At 40.1% G+C, this 20138-nt stretch overlaps 1 protein-coding gene across 1 annotated transcript in view; it reads right to left on the bottom strand.

The window, feature by feature from the left end:
• cux2b (cut-like homeobox 2b) overlaps nucleotides 1-20138 on the bottom strand; it is a 375989-nt gene that overhangs the window by 211665 nt on the left and 144186 nt on the right. The window lies entirely within an intron of this gene.

Here is a 20138-nt window from a genome sequence, read left to right as displayed (position 1 = left end):
AATCATCCAAATCTCAGCGTCAGCGCATTCAGGAATAACAGTTTGTTTGCAAAAGCCGCTAAACGCCACTTGCCTTTGACAGCAAAAGCCGCTATATCCCGAGAACCAATCAGAAGCGCGAATCGAATCATATGTTTTCAATGTAGCAGCACGCTGATACGTCGGATTTTATGAGGAGACATATTCTGCTTTCGATTTTAAAAGACGGAGTTTGATGAACTGGATGAGACTGTCCGACTGTCAGTGAATGGGAAATAAAAACATCCCTTACCTCTAAACTCTGATCATTATAAGAAAAAGAAAACACAATGTACAGTCGGAAGTGTAACATGCATTTATAACTTGTTTTTGCGCAGTGACGCTACTTTGAATGAGTCTGATTATTATACAATAAACAGCAACTCCATTTCACGAAAGAGTTAAGATGCTGTTCTTTTATTCCATATGGATGCTATGAGGATAAACATGGGACCAAGACTTTAAGTATGGCAGAATGAATGAATGACAGCTTCTAAAATTGTCTGAGAGGCATCCCCTTTTTGCCCAGTAGGCCCACCTTGTGTTTTATTTACTAATTTAAGCTATTTTTTAAAAGATAAATATAATATATAAAACTATACATCATTTGTATTACTTTATAATACCTATAGGTCTGATAAGCTTTCTATATTAATGGACAATGCACAGATATTGATGTTTCACACTGTTTTTACACTACATTATTTGAATCTACCAAGCTTAGCTTACAATGTTTACAATGTTTACATTGTTCTACTTACATTAAATCTAAATCCCAAATATCAGAAATGACAACAGATTGTTCAGATTTAATTAATGTCAGTTTTAATGTTATTGATTAATGCACTTGACAGATTTCATTCATTAATTCATTTTCCTTCTGCTTTTTCCCTGGTGTATCACAGCGGAATGAACCGCCACTTACTTGACAGATTTAGATATTTTAAATTTCAGGTTGTTTGTGTAATGCATTTTATGTACGTATCACCGTGACCAAAACGGAAAGAGAAGTTGTGTAAACAAAGTATTAAATAATGTTTTAAAGCAGATTTCAAACACAAGATGCTCAATTGGCGACAGAACAGTTTGAAGTAGTAGGTGCGCTGTGCCAGCTTTTCTAAATGAAGGACAATATTTAGCTATGATGTATGTTTGTCTTTTATGTAATTATTGTTGTATTTATACATAGTTTTAATAATAATAAACTAGAAAAATGCTTAATATTAACCTGAAGTTTCTGTTGCTGTATTAAAACTAAGATAAAGGAATCAGATCTTTAGTGGTTTAACTGCAACCCAGCATTTTACATGCAGTGCAGATTTGAGAGCATACTGTACACTCAAAAAATATATGTTTGCTGTTTGTTCAAAGTACTTTTTGACTAGTTTTCTCAACATAGGCTCATTCTGAAAGCATAGCCCTATATACATTTCTGGAGATCGCAAATTATGTAGCCGGAAGTACGTCAGGCTGCATTTCATCTTTAAAATGAACGCTACGGTGCGGTATGATGCCGCTCCTTTTGCGTTTATTGGCTGACCGCTTACCTCCATGAGGACGGCTTTTCAAATGTTACCCATTTGTCTAGAATGTAAAACTCAAAAAAATTAGGTTAAGGTAACTCAAACCATTTGAGGAAACCGATTGCAACAAACCATTTCAGTAAAAAAACTAATCCTAATGAGTACTGTGAACTTAATCCATTTGAGTAAATGAAGCACTTTGAGCAAAGTAAAGCACAATAAATAAAGAACTTAAACCAACTTGAGTACTGTAAAACCCTAAAAGTTAGGGCAACTCAAACTGTTTAAGGAAACTGATTGCTACAAACCATTTGAGTAAAAAAAAACTAATCTTTATGAGTACTGTGAATTTACTCCGGTTAAGTTGAAGTAATGAAGTGTTTAATTGACTCATTACCTTCAACACTGAGTTCAAAACTCTTTTCAAATGAGTAGAATTAATTTTCAGTACATTTTGAGTTAGCTACACTCATTTTATTTAATAAAGTTGACTGTTGGGTTTTACAGTGTAGTGGCTCGCCATGTACGTCGGAAGATTTGAGATGCAGAGCGAGTTGACCGTGACAAAGAGGTTTGAGTTTGGCAAAGAACAGTTCCAAAAAGTGGATAACAAAAACAGAAGCCAAAAAATTAAATAAACAAGTAAATAACAGGGTGAGAATGTGGTAAACTCTTGAAATGTGGTAAAAATCTGGCTGCTGAGGGATTTTTTTTTTTCTGAATTGCTATAGAAAACACTATTGGTTGGGTTAAGGGAAGGCATGAGCGCGGATCAATCTGTGCTTTTGAAAACACTCTAGGTTGGGTTTAAGGAAGTTGGTGGACAGGTAAATCGTTTTTTTTAACACTATCAATTGGGTTTTGGGAAGAAGGGGTGTGGGTCAGTCGATCGGTCAGTCAATGGACAGTGGCCTCTAGGTGATTTACGCAAGAACAACAGGTGCAAATGGCACTCACAGGAGAAATTTGAGATATCAAAAAATGCCCACACAGCAGCCTCTGGTGGATTTTGCGAAAACCAAAACTGCAAAAAAACACCTCCTGGGACGTATTTGGTGCTCTCCAGAAATGGGTTGCATGTCTAACCATTCTTCATTTAAGATACTTATACACTGAAAAGAAAATTCATTGGATTTACTATTTTTAAGGTAAGTGGTTGCAAACAATTTAGCAATTTATATGGGCTGAATTTAAATAAATGAAGTTGAACATTACTAAATTTAATTTGTTTAAATTCAGCCTGTATAAATTGTTTGAAACTACTTACTTAAAAAAAACTCTGTAAATTTGTTTAAAAAAAAATTTCAGTGCATGACATTTACTTTAGACACAAAACTACTGAGAAACATCTAAATTAAGTGTTTATATCGAAAAAAAGCTAAACATGTTCTAGAGAAGCAAACAATTATTAAGTCAAACATAAAGCAATTTGGCTTAAAATTCTATGGAAATAAAAAAAAAGCTATTCCAATTGCCAATCTTCTTGCAAATATTTAACATTTTTAAATCTAAGTTTCCTGTATACATGTCTAAGCATTCTTAAATCAAGTTCCCCTTCATATGGGAACTTCAACGTGTGTCTGTTATTAAACAGACTTTTGGGAGTGCTTTAGACGACCAATCACATCTGAAGATAAGAAAACGGGCCAATGAAATGCCAATTGAATTGGCGGAGCTTAGCTCCACAGCTGAAACTGATGAGCCAATTAGGGCTATATCAGTCGGCTGCTGGAGCCAGCTCATCAGAATTGTTGCTTCAGACCCGATCTGAGACTGAAGAACCCTTCTGCTGAGCTGACTTCCAACATTGAAGAAAGCATTATTCTCACCAGTGCGAGGGAAGACGTTCTAGCGGCGGTCGAGCTGGGTTTCCCGTCCCCTTGGCGTTTCGCTGGTGACCTGAAAGAGCAGTTTTTTAAAAGAGCAGAATTCCCTAAGAGAGCACACGGTCGTGCAGCGCGTCTTTTTAAAGACGTCGTTTCGACCGTGCGTTTCTGGATGCGGTGGTTTCCTCTCCCCGGATGACAGGCACGAGTACTGCGTCACATGCTTGGGGGTCCAACATGTTGATGCGGTGCTCGCGGACAGTTCTTGCCCGCATTGCGATGGCTTGACTGTTGCGCAACTGAGGTCGCGGCGAGCTCTTTTATTAGGGCAAGTCACCCCTGCTGCTCCCCGCCAAGCGGTTAGCACTCGGGCAGGCCTGAGGGTTACAGTGGGGGCTAATCCGTCGCCTTCGGGCCCGCGGACCCCTCGCTCCTCGTCAGTGCGCTCTGTTTCTGCTTCGAGTGTTAGCGCTGGTCCATCCTCTGGGTTGGCCGCGCTCTCATTAGATGACACCGGGGACGTGATGTCCATCGCTGCATCGGAGGGCGGGCTGACATGCTCTGATGAAGATCCGGACCCCCTGCCACCCTCCGGGGTTGTCAGTGAGGTTTCGGATCTGGAGTCGGACATGTTAGCCGTGTTATTCCGGGCTGCTTCGGCCGTGGGACTGGAGATGGCTTGTCCCCCAGAACCGCGGCCGGACCGCTTAGATGGGTGTTACGTGGGGGTGAAGAAGGCGAAGCCTTTTAGACCCCCCGTCCCCTTCTTCCCGGAGGTACACAGAGAGCTCACGCAGGCATGGAGGGCACCTTTTTCTGCCCGGTCCTCGTGCGCTCCCGCTCTCACCTCCCTCGATGACGGAGCGGCCAGGGGTTATGAGGCGATTCCCCAGGCGGAGCGTGCTCTGTCCGCAGAGCTGCTCCACTCGGAGAGGTCCGCCCTCACTCCCTTCCAAAGCGTGCAGGTTATCTGAGTCTCTCACGGCCAGAGCCTACACTGCTGCGGGCCAGGCCACCTCCGCTCTGCACGCTATGGCCACCTATCAACGCTACCAAGCCGAGAAGCTGGCCAAGATGCAGGAGGGCGGTTCTCCCCCAGGCTTGCTGCATGAGCTCCGCACGGCAACCGATTATGCTCTCGTGACTATTAAATCGGCTGCTCGTGCCCTGGGGAAGACGATGGCCACATTAGTGGTCCAGGAATGCCACCCCTGGCTGAGCTTGGCTATATGAGAGACGTTGACAAAGCTTGCTTTCTTAACGCTCCCGTATCCCAGGCTGGCCTTTTCGGCGACACCGTCGGGGAGTTCACCCAGGAATTCTCCGCGGTGAAAAGCAGTCCAAGGCGAGGGGTGAGGTCATCTATCAGCGGGCTCGAAAAACTGCTCCTCCCGCTGCCCCTTCCGCTGCGGTTGCTCTTCGCCGAGGGCGTCCACCCGCGGCTTCATATGCTCCGCTTTCGCTGCCCGCTCCGGCCAGGCGGCAATGCCGAGCCTCCCGCGGGACTGCAACGCCCCCGCCCCAGGGCGCCGCTAAGTCCAGTAAACGGACCGCGAAGCGTTCCTGGGACGGGCCATTCGGAAAAGAGGGGACCTGCTCTTTCCTCGGTGGGGGGCCGAGGATTATTAAATCAGTCCACAACGACTTTAAACTCCTCGCTGCCGGCCCCTGGGCTGGCGGCAACCAAATTTCCAAAAGAGCAGTTTCCTCTCTCTCCGGATGCGCGAGCCCGAGTACTGCCAGTCTGGGACGCTCCGCCTTTCAGCTCGCAGCACCGGGACCCTTCGCCTCAGGCCCTCAGAGTGCAGCAGGACGGACTCCTTTCTCTCACTCTGGCCTCACCGCGGGATCCAGGGAGGAAGGTAAGAGAAATTCTCTTATTTTCAGCTCTTCCCCGGGACGCACCGCTTCCCGGGATGAGCACTCCCATCCCGAGCTGCCCCTCCGCTGGCACGTCAGTGATCGCTCCGATGGTGCCATTAGCGCGCGCTCTGCCAGCCTGGTTAGCGCTGCCCAGCGCATCGCGGTGGCTCATACGGACGGTCAGACTCGGCTATGCGATTCAGTTCGCTATTCGCCCTCCCAAGTTCACGGGTGTCCCTTTCACGAGGGTGATCCCCGTGAGCGCCCCTGTCTTGCGAGAGGAGATTGCGGTCCTCCTGGCGAAGGACGCAATCGAGCAGGTCCCTCCAGCCGAGATGGAGTCCGGGTTCTACAGCCCGTATTTCATCGTGCCCAAAAAAGAGCGGGGGGTTAAGACCAATCCTTGATCTGCGCAGACTGAACTGTCATTTACACTAAATGCTTTCAGAATGCTTACGCAGAAACGCTTGCTTCAGAGCGTCCGTCCACAAGATTGGTCTGCAGCCATAGACCTGAAGGACGCGTATTTTCATGTCTCTATTCTTCCACGCCACCGCCCTTTTCTCCGGTTTGCGTTCGAAGGACGAGCGTGGCAGTACAAAGTCCTCCCCTTCGGGCTCTCTCTGTCTCCGCGGGTTTTCACCAAGCTCGCGGAGGGTGCTCTGCGCCACTGCGGCTTGCGGGCATCCGCACACTCAACTATCTCGATGACTGGCTCATTTTAGCCTCCTCTCGCGATCAGTTGATTATGCACAGAGTCAAAGTGCTTCGGCACCTCGACCAGTTGGGGTTTCAGGTCAACCGAGAGAGGAGCAAACTTTGCCCTGTGCAGAGGATCTCTTACCTCGGGCTGGAGCTGGATTCGGTTGCTATGGTTGCGCGCCTCTCCAAGGAGCGCGCCAGGCTAATGCTTTCCTGTGTAACGAGCTCCACAGGAAAATAGTGGTCCCACTGAAATGTTTCAGAGGCTCCTGGGGCATATGGCATCCGCAGCCGCGGTCTCGCCGCTCGGTTTGCTTCATATGAGACCACTTCAGCGTTGGCTTCGCGATCGAGTCCCCAGACGGGCATGGCGCGCGGGTACGCACCGGGTGAACATCACTCTGCTGTGTCTCCGCACCCTCAGCCCCTGGACGGATCTGGCTTTTCTACGGGCCGGAGTGCCCCTAGGGCTAGTATCCAGGCATGTTGTCGTAATGACACATGCCTCCAGCACGGGCTGGGGGGCCGTGTGCAACGAGCATGCAGCCACGGGTTCGTGGTCCGGACCCTGCCTGCATTGGCATATTAACTGCCTGGAGCTGTTGGCAGTGTATCTGGCTCTCCGCCGCTTTTTCCCGGTGTTGGAGCAGAAACACATGCTGGTCAGGACGGACAGCATGGCGGCGGTGGCTTATATCAACCATATGGAGGGTATGCGCTCTCGCCGCATGCCTCAGCTCGCTCGCCGTCTGCTCCTTTGGAGTCACACGCGGCTAAAATCACTGTGTGCCATTCACATCCCGGGCGAGCTCAACCGTGCAGCCGATGCGCTCTCACGGCAGCTAGTGTCCCGAGGAGAGTGGAGACTCCACCCCGATTCGGTCCAGCTGATATGGGCGCGCTTTGGGGAAGCCCAGATCGATCTGTTGCTTCCACCGAGAACGCACATTGCCAGCTGTTTTATTCCCTGACCGAGGCCCCCCTCGGCACGGATGCACTGGCTCACAGCTGGCCATCGGGCACGCGCAAATACGCGTTTCCCCCAGTGAGCCTAATCGCACAAACTTTGTGCAAAGTCAGGGAGGACGAGGAGCAGGTCTTGTTTGTTGCGCCCCTCTGGCCCAACCGGACCTGGGTTTCGGAGCTCACACTCCTCGCGGCGGCCCCTCCTTGGCGCATTCCCCTAAGGGAGGACCTCCTCTCTCAGGGACGGGGCACCATCTGGCACCCACGCCCAGATCTCTGGAACCTCCACGTGTGGTCCATAGACGGAGCGCGGAGGACTTTGGTGACTTACCGCCCGCGGTACTTAACACCATCACTCAGGCTAGAGCACCCTCTACGAGGCATGCCTACGCCCTGAAGTGGAGTCTATTCTCTGAGTGGTGCGCTTCTCCCCGAGAAGACCCCCGAACTTGCCAGATTAGCATTGTGTTATCCTTCCTTCAGGATAAGCTGGAGCGTAGGCTGTCACCCTCCACACTGAAGGTTTACGTGGCGGCATCTCCGCTCATCATGACGCGGTGGATGGCAACACGCTCGGGAAGCATGATCTAATCATCCGATTCCTCAGAGGCGCGCGGCGATTAAATCCATCCCGCCCCCCTCTCATGCCCTCTTGGATCTCTCTTTAGTCCTGGTGGCTGCAGAGAGATCTGTTTTAGCCACTCGATTCCGTATTCTGTCATTATGACAGCTCTGCTGATCGCATTGGCGCCATTCAAGAGAGTTGGGGATCTGGAGGCATTTTCGGTCAGCGAATCGTGCCTTGAATTCGGGCCGGGTTACTCTCACGTTGTCCTGAGACCCCGACCTGGCTATGTGCCCAAGGTTCCTACCACCCCATTTATAGATCAGGTGGTGAACCTGCAAGCGCTGCCTGCGGAGGAGGCAGGCTCAGCCCACTCACTGCTTTGTCCCGTTCGCGCTTTGCGCCTTTACGTGGAACGAACGCAAAATGTAAGATCATATGAACAGCTCTTTATCTGTTATGGTGGCCGGCAGAAGGGAAGTGCCGTGTCAAAACAGAGGTTGGCCCACTGGTTAGTTGATGCCATCGCCCTCGCTTATCAATGCCAGGGCGAGCCGCGCCCTCCTAACGTGAGAGCGCACTCCACTAGAGGTGTCGCTTCCTCATTGGCGTTAGCACGCGGCGCCTCTCTCACAGATATCTGCAGAGCTGCGGGTTGGGCGACACCTAACACATTTGCGAGGTTTTATAACCTCCGAGTGGAGCAGTTTTCTCCCGGTTATTGGGAAATCCCAATCAATCGGGGGAGAATTAAGCTCGGTGTCACAAACGCTTGCTGCGCCAGGCTCCCTAAACCGGAGATGCGTGCGCTTTTTCCTATTCTACTAGTAAGTTTCCCTTCCCAGGCGAACCCTAGAGAATTCCTCCGAGGCCCCCAGCATCGACTCAGCGGAGGAGTCGAGTGCATGGCTCAGTGTGCGGTTGGTATGCCCATTAGGTCTACACGCATATTGAGGATCGGTGCCAGCTATGTGCATCCCCATTTGGTGATGTCATATGCATTATTACCACGGTGTGTTCCCCCTTATTAGGCGGTCCCGTGTCTTCCCTAAACCGCTAACCAGCTTATCATATGTAGCACTCCCCCTCATTAGGGCTAGTCCATATGTCTCCTTACCATCAGGTCTCCCCTTTTAGGGTAGCAGGTGGTCTCCGCTGCGTCCTCCCCCTTCGGGGACTGGCACGCTTCCCAACGTACTGTCGTATTTCCAAAATCCCTAGTCTATATTAGCTAGGTAAAAGCACACTTACGACCCCTGATTTAAAACTTTTATTCCCATGTAATGGTAATATGTTGGGCCTAGGGGACGTTGGAAGGTTGCGCTCTTGGTGATGTCAGTGCGCTCACGCTTTGGCTTGGCAAACTACACATCAGGGACGCGACAGGCTTAGCTGCTGTGGCGCTTTCCATACAGTCTCCCAAAAGTCTGTTTAATAACAGACACACGTTGAAGTTCCCATATGAAGGGGAACGTCCTGGTTACGTACGTAACCCACGTTCCCCGAATAGGGAACGGAGACGTGTGTCTCCACTGCCACAGCACCTGAGTCTCCAGCTGGGAGCTGAGCGATCGGCTCTTCAGCAGGCAAATTCTGATGAGCTGGCTCCAGCAGCCGACTGATATAGCCCTAATTGGCTCATCAGTTTCAGCTGTGGAGCTAAGCTCCGCCAATTCAATTGGCATTTCATTGGCCCGTTTTCTTATCTTCAGATGTGATTGGTCGTCTAAAGCACTCCCAAAAGTCTGTTTAATAACAGACACACGTCTCCGTTCCCTATTCGGGGAACGTGGGTTACGTACGTAACCAGGACGATACGTATACAATATATTGTTTAGATACAAAATGACTGAAAAATTCAAAAGCTCAAAATAAAGTGTTTATACCTGAAATAAGAAAAATAAGATTTGTCATTGTTTGAATAGTTATTCCAATTGCAGATATTCTTGCAAAATAGTTTTTTTATTTTCCTGTCTAAACATTCTTAAATCAATATACTTATATACAACATTTATGTTAGAAACTAACTGACAAAAAAAAAAACACACAAAAATGTATAGTTTATAACCAAAATAAGAAATTTATATTTGCCAAATAGCCCCCAAAAAAAGTGAAAAAATAAAATCTTCATATTTGTTTTTGCAAAAATGCATGAATCTTTAATATATTAAGATTTCTAAGAAGATATGTAAATATTACTTGGCTTCTGAAGACAAAGATATCTTTTGAAATAAGTGTTTAGGCATCTATAGTAGGGTTATTAGAACTAAAACATTTGCATTAAAATTATATTAAATATTTAAATATATTTTTAAAAATTAAAAAATTAAATATCTACATAAAAACTAAAACATTAAATTATACAGCACTGTAAAACGCAATAGCCATTCTCAGTAATAAAATTAAGTACAGTTAACTTGTTATGAATACGTTTGTTCACCTTTCAATATTTAAACAAATAATCCCAACTTTTTAGCACATTAAGTTGTTAAACTAAACAGATTCAAGTTATCTTGACTTATAATAATATGTATTTTCAACTTTTGAGTGGTCATGTGTCAAAAGCATGTTAAAAGAATGGTGATGAGGGAACTGAGGGAAAAGGTGGAAGAATTAAAACGTAAGCATAATCAGACAGAAGCATAATAAATCTGAGAGCTTTTTCAATTCTTTGATGTTCAAAATTTTGAAATAAATATATTATTATATATTAATATTAATAAATTAGATATTAATATATTATTATTAATGATTTTAATATTCCTTATATGATTATATAAAATGATATTATACAACAATTTATATAATAATAAATAAATATAAATAATAGTATATTAATAATATTTATTATTATTATTATTATTATTATTATTATTATTATTATTATTATTATTATTATTATTATTACATGCGTTATATTGTTGTTGTTTTTTTGCAGTAGGTAGATACTATATAATAATGGGTAAACAGAAATGGGGGGGGGTATACAGGAGGGCTAATAATTCTGCCATAAACTTCAAATCCAACGGTCACCGTCTCTAAACATCACATCTTGACACCTTTCCAAACCTGCCAGCAGAGTCTGCGAAAACGATTGCGAATAATTAATCCCAAACCATCCGCAGATGAACTTTAAGACGAGCTGCGAGCGCTACAATGATCGGGAAGGTGTGACTCTGGTCGTCAGGAATTAGTTGTCACGCCACACTTCATTTAGGAGTTTTAGCACCTACACGTCGCCATCCGTCAACACCCTGTCTGAAGCACATGTTCAGTTCAGTTGGTGCTCTGAGGAGGAGAAGTACAGCGAGTGAATAAAAACCCCTCAACCATCTATCAGAGGGTTTTAAACCAAAGTTGCTCCTCAGCAGGGGACTGGAAAATATTGACTGCTTATAGAGCCACTGTTGAGACTCCTGGTCATTTAAAGGATTGAAAAACGGTCCACCTACTGCTCCGAGAAAGAGCAAATTACCAGAGATTTCAGCACTCGACAAGAAGAATCGCAAAACTGATTTATTCATGCGTTCATAATAATGGCATGTTTGAACACAGATGTACACATATAATGGGTGAAATGTACCGGTAAAACAACTGTAAAAATGTTACAGTAAAAATCAGTAACCTGGTTAACAATACACTGTAAATAATTGCTGCAAAATGTACAGTATTACAGAGAATTTTAGTTTTATTACAAGAGCACTGTAAATGAATAATTACAAATATGTTGTAAAACTACAGCACAGTTGTAATTAACTTGGCACGCTTCTAAACTTTGCCAGTAATACATTAAAAATTGCCAGTAATACATAAAAAATTGCCAGTAATACAGTAAATTTGCCAGTAATACAGTAAAAAATGCCAGTAATACAGTAAATTTGCCAGTAATACAGTAAAAATTGCCAGTAATACAGTAAATTTGCCAGTAATACAGTAACATTTGCTAGTAATACAGTAAAATTGCCAGTAATACAGTAAAAATTGCCAGAAATACAGTAAATTTGCCAGTAATACAGTACAAATTGCCAGTAATACAGTAAATTTGCCAGTAATAGAGTAAAAATTGCCAGTAATACAGTAAATGTGCCAGTAATACAGTAACATTTGCTAGTAATACAGTAAAATTGCCAGTAATACAGTAAAAATTGCCAGAAATACAGTAAATTTGCCAGTAATACAGTACAAATTGCCAGTAATACAGTAAATTTGCCAGTAATAGAGTAAAAATTGCCAGTAATACAGTAAATGTGCCAGTAATACAGTAACATTTGCTAGTAATACAGTAAAAAACGGCCAGTAATACAGTAAAAATTGCCAGTAATACAGTAAAATTGCCAGTAAGAGTAAAAATTGCCAGTAATACAGTAAATGTGCCAGTAATACAGTAACATTTGCTAGTAATACAGTAAAAATGGCCAGTAATACAGTAAAAATTGCCAGTAATGCAGTAAATGTGCCAGTAATACAGTAACATTTGCTAGTAATACAGTAAAAATGCCTAGTAATACAGTAAAAATTGCCAGCAATACAGTAAATGTGCCAGTAATACAGTAACATTTGCTAGTAATACAGTAAATATTGCCAGTAATACAGTAAATGTGCCAGTAATACAGTAAATGTGCCAGTAATACAGTAACATTTGCTAGTAATACAGTAAAAATGGCCAGTAATACTGTAAAAATTGCCAGTAGTATTTATAAGTGCACTGTAAATTACAAATGAATAAATAATTACAAATGAATGTGTTGTAAAACTAGAGCACAATTGTAATTGTTAACTTACAGTGCGCTGGTAAATTTTGTCAGTGATACTGTAAAAATGGACAGTAATATTGTAAAAATTGCCAGTAATACTGTAAAATTTACAAGCGCATTGTAAATTAATACAATTGTTGTAAAACTACAGCACAGTTGCAATTGTTAACTTACAGTGTGCTTGTGAATTTAGAGAGTAATACTCCAAACTGTAAAAATTAAAAAAGCACTGTAAATTAATATTACAATTGTGTTGTGAAACTACAGTATAGTTCAAATTGTTAAGTTACAGTGTGCTTGTAAATTTTACCAGTAATAATGTAAAAACTGGCAGTAATACTGTAAAAATTACCAGTGATACTGCAAAAAGCGCACTGTAAATTAACAATTACAATTGTGTTGTAAATCTGCAGTACAGTTGCATTTGTTATAGTACAGTGCACTTGTAATTTTTGCCGGTAATACTGTGAAAATTGCCAGTAATACTGTAAAAAATGAAAAGTGCACTGTAAATTAACAATTACAATTGTGTTGCAAAACTACAGTATATTTGTAATTGAGTTACAGCGTGCTTGTAAATTTTACCAGTAATACTGTAAAAATTGCCCGTAATACTGTAAAATTACAAGCACACTGTAACTTAATTACAAATATACTCTAGTTTGCACTGTAATAGTTACAAATATGTTACAAATATGCCAGTAATACTGTAAAAATTGCCAGTACTACTGTAAAATAGCCAGTATTACAGTAAAATCTAAAAGAGCACTGTAAAATAATAATTACTGTTGTGCTGTAAAGCTAAATAACAATTGTAATTGTTAACTACTGCGCTTGTAAATTTTGCCAGTAATACTGTAACAGTGGCCAGTAATACTGTAAAAATTGCCAGTAATACTGTAAAATTGCCAGTATTACTGTAAAATCTAAAAGTGCGTTGTAAAATAATAAGTACTGTTGTGCTGTAAAACTAAATTACAATTGTAATTGTTAACTACTGTGCTTGTAAATTTTGCCAGTAATACTGTAACAGCGGCCAGTAATACTGTAAAATTTGCCAGTATTACTGTCAAATTTACAAGCGCACTGTAAAGTAACAATTATATAATAACTGTGTTATAAAACAATTATACAAGTAAAAAAAAAGTGTAAAAATGCTACAGTAAAAATCTGTACCCTGATTAACGCTAAGTTTCTTTCAAATACAGTGTATGGCTAATAACCATAAATTGACTTTTCAAGAATGCACAAAAGTTTTTATGCTGTTTTATTGACACTACTGTAGTTTTTTTTCTTATTAATTAAGTACATTAGAGTTTTACGTTACATGTAATGTCAATAAATAATGTGTTACATGGTGTTTAGAAGCTGTGTCAACACTGAGCGCTTTCTATGTTTCTCTGCTTGTAGAAAAAGTTGAGATGAGCAGTGGTTCATATGACTTTCTCATCACAAATTGTCTATGATTGTATTTTTGACTGTGTAACAATTAACAAAAGTATGATGTGTATATGTTAATACTTAAAAAAAAAATTAAATAAAATGAAGTGAGTTTTTCATTAAAACAAGTTAAATTATCTGCCATAGGGGTATGTAAAATAATCAAAAACTGTATTATTTTATTATTTTACTCGCTCTGTTGGCAGATTATTTGTATTTTTTTTATTTCTAATAAAAATGTCACCTGTCAAATGTGCATATTTAAATTTTTGGGTGAACTTTTCCTTTTAATGCTACAAAAAGAATTCACGTACAGTAGTAGACATGAAAAAAAATTAAATCATTCTCATTTTTCTATCACTTGATATGTTTAAACCTATCCTGAATTTCTGCATCTCCAGCGGTGCCTTGTTCTCCAGTGGCTTACTTACAGTTGTCTCTGCACATTAAAGATGAAGTGTGTAATTTTTCTGGATGATAAAATATGGTCTCCAATTCCAGCTTAACTGCAGAAACGAGTGCAAGTAATTCCTTGGTTGATTCCACAAAACACTCCGAAAGTGTTCAAGACACCTAATGAAAGTCATTACTGTTACATTTTTGTCTAATAAACTAAAAACAAACAATTTGCTAACCCTGATCTTCAATAACAACAAACAAAAACGTGTTATTCTGACCGATTGTTACTTTCTACGCTACAACACTGTAGTAAGGTGGCTTTAGTTAGTGTTAGCTAATCTATTCAGAAACAATGCACAGTATATTCATTACAGCATTTATTCATCTCTGTTAAATGTTATTTAATGAAAATAAAAGACATCCATTGTTAGTTATTATTAAAGGGAACCTATTATGTCCCTTTCTACAAGATGTAAAATAAGTCTCTGGTGTATCTAAAGTGTATATGTAAAGTTTCAGCTCAAAATACCACACAAATAATATTTTATAACTCTTTGAAAGTGAAGCTTTTAGGCTTTAATCCTAATTGTGTCATTTTGGTGACTGGCGCTTTAAATGCAAATGAGATTGTGCTCTTCTCAAAAGAGGGCGGAGCTACATATGTCTGTGTCAGGATAGTGGCAGATTCAAAAATAAGACTAACGTTCTATGCTAATGAGGGAGAGATGGTCACTAATGGGCGGGACTTTCCCCTATGATGACACGTACAAAGGGAGAATGTCAATCAAAGTGTGTCTGCAGACAAATAAATAAATTTAATCCATTTTAATCATTAAAAGCTGGTTATATTCACACAACCGTTTTAACACCTTATAAAAGTGATTTTTGCATAATAGGTCCCCTTTAACGTACAGTGCATTAACTAATGTTAATAATCACAACTTTGGATTTTAATAATGCATTAAATTAATAAAAATGATTTATTAATTTAATGATTGTTACAAGTGATGATTGTTTTACAAGTCATGCTCATTCTTAGTTAATTTTTATACATTCAGTAACTAAAGTAAACTAATGAAAATGTATTATGAATTGTGACCATGTTTTCATTAGAAATTTGGAAGAGATCCAAACTTGACAGAATGAAGCAAATACTTTACTCAATTCACTCAAACCCATACCCAATATGGTATCACACTGCACTTTTTTTGCCCCATAGACTTTCATTCACACATATGCCATTGAAACAGATTGGAAAAGCAAACTCGTGCGACAAGTGGCTGCATTCTTAAATTCAAGTTTGATGAACTCTGTCTTACAAAATTATTTCGTGAGATTAATAGATCAAAACGTAAGCTCTCTGTACAGAAATTTAAAATATGACGCAATTGCTTGCTTTATTAATGTTTTTATTCTGCATTGTTCAACAGAATTACACTTTGTAACAAGTCTACAAATAATTTTTTTTTTTCATAACAACAAAACAGTAGCAAATCAAAGCATGTAAAGCAAACACTCTGACCGCTAAAAAATAGTCTCATGTCTTAATATAAAGTGTTAATGAATAAATGATAGCCTGTTTAAGCGCCAATTCTCACTATTAACTAGTGGCTTATTACCTGTTATGAAGATATTATCTATATATTAGTAAAGTATGATCTCATTCTAGATCTCCAACCCTACCTTATACTTAAATAATAAGGATAATAATAATTCCCTACATTAATATAGCGCTTTTCATTCTAGGTCATTCTAAGTGCTTTGCACATTTTGGGGGGGCTGGGATCTCCTCATCCACCACCAATGTGCAGCATCCACCTGGATGACGTGACAGCAGCCATATCGCGCCAGACCACACACACACACACACACAAGCTAATTGGTGGAGAGGAGACAGAGTGATGAAGCCAATTATGATATGGGATGGTTAGGAGGCCATGATGGACAGAGGCCAGTGGGCAAATTTGGCCAGGATGCCAGGGTTTCACCCCTACTCTTTTTCGAAGGACATCTTGGGATTTTTAACCACAGAGAGTCAGGACCTCGGTTTAACGTCTCATCCAAAAGACAGTGCTCACTGAGCAGTATAGAGTCTCCGTCACTATACTGGGGCATTAGGACCCACACAGACTGCAGGTTGAGCGCCCCCTGCTGGTCTCACTAAGACCACATCTGACAGCAACCTAGCTTTCCCATGTGGTCTCCCTGTTTGTTTGTTTTTTTACAAATTTAACTCCACTGAACATAAAACAATCAAGTTGTCCCAAAAAAACTCAAAAATTGTGTTGTTTTCAGCTCTTTGAGTGTAGGATTGCACCTTAAAATCAAGAGCGAGCATTTTGTTCCTCAACAAACAGGAATCCATCTCACTCTCTTTGTCCTTCAATCACTCAAAACTAGCTAACGTTACATTCCTGATTTACCGTTGCTTCCAATAAGCAGAGCAAACCGCGTACGTCTAAATGAACGTCCAAACGAGTCCACATTATTTATCATCATCATAATAGCTCATTGTTCTTCTTCACACTCCACTCTGTGGTTACAATCAGTCCGGCCATTATCTCACACAAATGCAGACTTTGCGGTCTTATTCAACATCTCTAACCCTACCTAATATCTAAACCCAAAAACTACCTTAATAACTATTAATATGCAGCAAATTAGCAGGTTATTGAGACGAAATTCATAGTAAATGATTAATACACTATCAAAAATGCTGGGTTCCACACAATTGATTTGTCTTGAGACATCATGAAGAAATTAGGTTAACTTATTATTATTTTTTTTTTACAAATTTAAGTACACTGAACATAAAACAATCAAGTTGTCCCCAAAAACCTCAAGAGTTGTGTTGTTTCAGCTCATTTTAGCTAAATAGTTTGTACAAACAGCAAACGTTATTTTTTGAGAGTACACTGTCAAAAATGCTGGGATCCACACAACTGATTTGTGCTGCAACAACATGAATGAATTATGTTAACTTGCTCGTTTTTACAAATTTGAGTTGATTCAACATAAAACAATTAAGTTGTCCCAAAAAAACTCAATAATTGTGTTGTTTCAGCTCATTTTAACTAAGTAGTTTGAACAAATGTCAGTTTTTGAGTGTAGGATTGCACCTTAAAATCAAGAGTGAGCATTTTGTTCTTCAGCAAACAGAAATCAATCATTTGCTTTGTCCTTCAATCACTTAAACTAGCTAACATTAACGTCTTATTTTACATCTCTAACCCTACCTAATATCTAAACCCAAAAACTATCTTAAAAACTATTAATATGCAGCAAATTAGCAGATTATTGAGACGAAATTCATAGTAAATGATTAATACACTATCAAAAATGCTGGGTTCCACACAATTGATTTGTCTTGAGACATCATGAAGAAATTCAGTTAACATATTAGTTTATTTTTTTACAAATTTAAGTAGATTGAGCATAAAACAATCAAGTTGTCCCCAAAAACCTCAAGAGTTGTGTTGTTTCAGCTCATTTTAAATAAGTAGTTTGAACAAATGTCAATGTTTGAGTGTAGGATTCCACCTTAAAATCAAGAGTGAGCATTTTGTTCCTCAACAAACAGGAATCCATTTCACTCTCTTTGACCTTCAATCACTCAAAACTAGGTAACGTTAAAGTTCCTGATTTACCGTTGCTTACAATTAGTAGAGCAAACCGCGTACGTCTAAATGAACGTCCAAACGAGTCCACATTATTTATCATCATCATAATAGCTCATTGTTCTTCTTCACACTCCACTCTGTGGTTACAATCAGTCCAGCCATTATCTCACACAAATGCCGACTTTGCGGTCTTATTCAACATCTCTAACCTTGCTCGTTTTTACAAATTTGAGTTGATTTAACATAAAACAATTAAGTTGTCCCAAAAAAACTCAATAATTGTGTTGTTTTAGCTCATTTTAACTAAGTAGTTTGAACAAATGTCAGTTTTTGAGTGTACGATTGCACCTTAAAATCAAGAGCGAACATTTTTTTCTTCAGCAAACAGAAATCAATCATTTTTTTTTGTCCTTCAATCACTTAAACTAGCTAACATTAACGTCCTATTTTACATCTCTAACCCTACCTAATATCTAAACCCAAAAACTATCTTAAAAACTATTAATAAGCAGCAAACTAGCAGATTGTTGAGGCAAAATTCATAGTAAATGATTAATACACTGTCAGAAATGCTGGGTTCCACACAATCGATTTGTCTTGATACATCATGAAGAAATTATGTTAACTTATTAGTTTTTTTGTTTTTTTTACAAATTTAAGTAGATTGAACATAAAACAATGAAGTTGTCCCCAAAAACCTCAAGAGTTGTGTTGTTTCAGCTCATTTTAGCTAAATAGTTTGTACAAACAGCAAACGTCATTTTTTGAGAGTACACTGTCAAAAAATGCTGGTATCCACACAACTGATTTGTGCTGCAACAACATGAATGAATTATGCTAACTTGCTCGTTTTTACAAATTTAAGTCGATTCAACTTAAAAAATTAAGTTGTCCCAAAAAAAACTCAATAATTGTGTTGTTTCAGCTCATTTTAACTAAGTAGTTTGAACAAATGTCAGTTTTTAAGTGTACGATTGCACCTTAAAATCAAGAGAGAGCATTTTTTTCTTCAGCAAACAGAAATCAATCATTTTTTTGTCCTTCAATCACTCAAAACTAGCTAACATTAACGTCCTATTTTATATCTCTAACCCTACCTAATATCTAAACCCTTAAAACTATCTTAAAAACTATTAATAAGCAGCAAACTAGCACATTATTGAGACGAAATTCATAGTAAATGATTAATACACTGTCAGAAATGCTGGGTTCCACACAATCGAATTGTCTTGAGACATCATGAAGAAATTAACTTGTTAGTTTATTTTTTTACAAATTTAAGTAGATTGAACAAAACAATGAAGTTGTCCCCAAAAACCTCAAGAGTTGTGTTGTTTCAGCTCATTTTAGCTAAGTAGTTTGAACAAACAGCAAACGTCATTTTCTGAGAGTACACTGTCAAAAATGCTCCACACAATTGATTTGTGCTGTGACAATTATTATTATTATTATTTTAAATTGAGTTAACTTGCTAGTTTTTAAAAATGTAACTCGATTGAACATAAAACAATCAACTTGTCCCAAAAAAAACCTCAAGAATTGTGTTGCTTCAGCTGATTTTAAATAAGTAGTTTGAACAAATGTCAATGTTTGAGTGTAGGATTGCACCTTAAAATCAAGAGCGAGCATTTTGTTCTTCAACAAACAGGAATCCATCTCACTCTCTTTGTCCTTCAATCACTCAAAACTAGCTAACGTTAACATTCCTGATTTACCGTTGCTTCCAATTAGCAGAGCAAACCGCGTACGTCTAAATGAACGTCCAAACGAGTCCACATTATTTATCATCATCATAATAGCTCATTGTTCTTCTTCACACTCCACTCTGTGGTTACAATCAGTCCGGCCATTATCTCACACAAATGCCGACTTTGCGGTCGTGCATTTACTGGCATGACAGAAAAAAAAAAAAAAAAAAAAAAAAAGCAAAACACCAGCTCGGATGAAATCTCGCAGCTCATATCACAGAATAAGTGATGTTTTCTGGTATTTGTTTGTTGATTCTGACACACTGCGGTTTATTAAGCAACAGTCAAGGAAAATTCTCATTCTGCGACTAAAATAAAAAACAAAGAAGTGTGTGTGAGGTGTGGGGGGAGAGAAGTGTCTTTGTGAAATTTATTGTAGCGTAAATATAACTGTGTTAAAAAGAGCGATATAAATGGAGGCCAGTGACTTGACAATCCATAACAAACGGCACCAAATCAGTCGAAGCAGGAGTTTTACCTCCACAAAAGTCTCCACAACACACACGCACACACACAAAAGAGCAACACTGGCCCACTTTCCAGAAGAAATCGACGAAGGTGGGGGTGAAAAATGGCAAGCAGCGGATAACACGGATAACCTGCCATTGTTTATTCTCTCTTAAGAAATGTCAATCTGTTTGTTTCTCAGGTGTGCTCCTTTTTCCTGTTGTTTGTGCTGTTTCTCTTCCTCCCGCTGCTCCCCTGTTGATTGCA

This window comes from Danio aesculapii, chromosome 8 (assembly GCF_903798145.1).
Source record: "Danio aesculapii chromosome 8, fDanAes4.1, whole genome shotgun sequence".
Classification (NCBI taxonomy): Eukaryota; Metazoa; Chordata; class Actinopteri; order Cypriniformes; family Danionidae; genus Danio; species Danio aesculapii.
The sequence above is the reverse complement of the archived record's forward strand: the minus strand, read 5'-3'. Positions and strand labels throughout refer to the sequence as shown.